The sequence below is a fragment of the Sus scrofa genome, chromosome 12, assembly GCF_054392235.1.
Source record: "Sus scrofa isolate SSC_HxYL_T2T_F1_AM1 chromosome 12, Sscrofa_HxYL_maternal_Yorkshire_Landrace_v2.0, whole genome shotgun sequence".
Classification (NCBI taxonomy): Eukaryota; Metazoa; Chordata; class Mammalia; order Artiodactyla; family Suidae; genus Sus; species Sus scrofa.
In genome coordinates, this window is record NC_139394.1 from 25,382,547 (window position 1) to 25,385,820 (window position 3,274).

Sequence of the window (3,274 nt, forward strand, 5' to 3'; positions counted from 1 at the left end):
AAGCCAGCTGGTACCACTACCAAGATGTCAGGTCTGGATTTGAGGTTCCCTAACGACCTTCCACTTTTCACAGCCTCTCCTGGTTTACCAGGGCTTTTTACTTCAATAATTAAAGGAGCACCTCTACACGTACTATTCATTCATGACAATTCTGTTGGAAAAGAGGTATCTCCCTTTTATATATGACAACAGAGCCTCAGAGAGGCTAAGAACCTTGCCCAAATCACACAGCAGTGACAGTGCCAGGATTTGAATTCTGATTATTTAACTCTGAAATGCACATTCTAGGGAGTTCCTATTGTGGCACGGTGGAAACGAATCCGACTAGGAACCATGAGGTTGCAGGTTCGATTCCTGGTCTTGCTCAGTGGGTTAAAGATCCAGTGTTGCCGTGAGCTGTGGTGTAGGTTGCAGATGCAGCTTAGATCTGGCATTGCTGTGGCTGTGGTGTAGGCCGGCAGCTGTAGCTCCAATTCAACACCTAGCCTGGGACCCTCCACATGTGTTGGGTGCAGCCCTAAAAAGCAAACAAAATAAAAATTAAAATAAAATTCACATTCTAAACATGGCACTGACTGCAAGCTGTGTATAGAGCTATAGGACAAACCTGTATGTGAAAAAAAAAAAAGAATACCTGTAGACAAAGTTAGAGATTTCCACATGAAAATAAACTTGTCTTAGAGGAGTAACAGAAGGGAATATCCACCAAACACCAATCTATCCGTGGCAATTATTTAATTTCATATTTCTATCAGGTAAGTAGCATTAACTCTGTTTTACAAGTTTCCCAGTTTTAGGGAGGCTCAAGAGCTAATAGTTAAATGCTTTGGACCCAGACCCACCTAGGTTCAAATATTGACTTTACCTCTTACTAAATATGCCAAACTGGAAAAAAAAAAAGTTCTGTAATATGAGATAATCTGTCTTCTTCTTTTTTGTCTTTTTATGGCATATGGATGTTCCGCGGTAAAGGGTGGAATTGGAGTGCTCACTTCAGCAGCATATATACTGAAAAAAAAAAAAAAAGGATGGAATTGGAGCTGTAGCTGCTGGCCTACAGCACAGCAACACAGGATCCAAGCTGTATCTATAACCTACACAACAGCTCACGGAAACACCTGATCCTTAACCCACTGAGCAAGGCCAGGGATCAAACCTGAGTCCTCCTGGATACCAGTTGGGTTTGTTACTGCTGAGCCATGACAGGAACTCCCAATGTCTTTTTCCTCTTCTTCTTCTTCTTTTTTTTTTTTTTTTTTTTTTTTTTTTTTTGGTTTTTAGGGCTGCACCCGGGGCATATGGAAGTTCTCAGACTAGGGGTCAAATTGGAGCCACAGCTGCCAGACTACACCACAGCCACAGCAACGCAGGATCCAAGCCAAGTCTGTGACCTACACAACAGCTCACAGCAATGCCGGATTCCTGACCCACTGAGAGAGGCCAGGGATCGAACCTGTATCCTCATGTATACTAACTAGTCAGATTTGTTTCTACTGCACCACAAAGGGAACTCCTCTTTTTCTTCTTTTTAAGGCCGCACCTATGGCATATGTGCCAGGGGTCAAATCAGAGCCACAGGTGCCAGCCTATAGCACAGCCACAGCAACACTGAATCTGAGGCGCACCTGCAACCTAGGCTGTAGCTTTCAGCAATGCGGAACCCGTAACTTGCTGATCAAGGCCAGGGATCAAACCTGCATCCTCATGGACACTATGTTGGGTTCTTAACCCCCTGAGCCACAGTGGCAACTCCATCATGGGGTAATTTTCAAAATGAGGAGAATACCACTCAAAGGGAGTTCCTGCTGTGGCACAGTGGGTTAAGAATACAGCTGCAGTGGCTAGGGTCACTATGGAGGCTCCAGATGGATCCCCAGCCCCAGCACAGTGGGTTAAAAGAATCCGGTGTTGCCTCAGCTGCAGCAGCTCAGATTCAACCCCTGGCCTGAGAATTTCCATATGCCAGGGTGTGGCCATTAAAAAAAAAAATACCACTTAAAAGGGTGTCATAGGGATTAAATAGTATAAAGGTGAATGCTCCTAACCCAACACTTGCCATGTGGTGAGGTCTCAGTAAATGGTAGTTTATTACACTAGAGCCCGAAGAGATTTGGTAATTTGCTCAGAGATACACATATCTAGTTATACAGTAGAGCCATGAAAGGAACTCAAGTCTGTATGGATTTCAAAACCCCACACTCTTTCTGTTATACCATTGCTGCAAGCTATCCTAAGTCTCAAACTAAAACTATTTTTTTCTGGGAGTTCCCCTCATGGCTCAGCGGTAACGAACCCGACTCGTATCCATCGACACAGGTTCGATCCCTGGCCTCACTCAGTGGGTTAAGGATCCCTGTCCTTGCGCAGTGCATGGCTGTGGCTTGTGGGGAGGGCCAGCATCTGCAGCTCACTTCGACCCCTAGCCTGGGAACTTCCATATGCCAAGGGTGCAGCCCTAAAAAGACAAAAATAAATAAATAAACCTTATTTCACCATCCAGAACTAGGTCTCGTTTTATTTTTTAAATCTTTTTGCCATATTTTTTCACAGTGCTATACAGTGCTGCATTTAAATCTTGCACATTCGTCTTACATCATGAAACTGTTCTCGATACAAAACATCAAACCAGAAACTTGGTTTTCCTGGCCTTACCTCAATTTCTGCTGCTGCCTCCTGTTCCTGGCAACTGCCTGCAGGGAGGATCCATGGGTAAGGCATACAGTAGGGCTAGGCACGAGCCATCCTGATGCGACTTTGGTTCTGAGAGCCCAGAGGAGGACTTGGGTGAGGGGAGTAGCAAGGATGGGATTGAGACTTGGTCTTCTGTGAACCCACCCTGCTCACCTCAGAGTAGCACCAAGCAGGAACCATGGCTACAACAAAACTATGCAACATCTGGGCAGCTCAGAATATCTCCAAGATTATCATCACATCACAGAATCATATCCAACTCACCGCTAACAATCTTTTTCTTATTGTTAAATCTTCCTCACTTTTTTTTTCTTAATTTTTTACTTTTTTTAGGGCCTCAGCGGAGGCATGTGCAAGTTCCCAGGCTAGGGGTGAATCGGAGCTGCAGCTGCCAGCCTACGCCACAGCCACAGCATCTCAGGATCCAAGCCTCATCCGCAACCTACACCATAGCTCATGGCAATGCCGGATTCGTAACCCACTGAGCGAGGCCAGGGATTGAACCCGAGTCCTCATGGATACTAGTCAGATTCTTACTGCTGAGCCATAACGGGAACACCCATCCTAGGAATTCTTTTCTTTT

The 3,274-nt window shown here is 45.2% G+C and overlaps 1 non-coding gene across 1 annotated transcript; it reads left to right on the top strand.

Annotated features, from left to right (window-relative positions):
- Window positions 1-2,531: 2,531 nt before the first annotated feature.
- On the top strand, window positions 2,532-2,766 carry LOC146398147 (small nucleolar RNA U89). The gene has a single exon (XR_014822150.1). It is a non-coding gene; the product is annotated as a small nucleolar RNA U89 (small nucleolar RNA).
- Window positions 2,767-3,274: the final 508 nt, after the last annotated feature.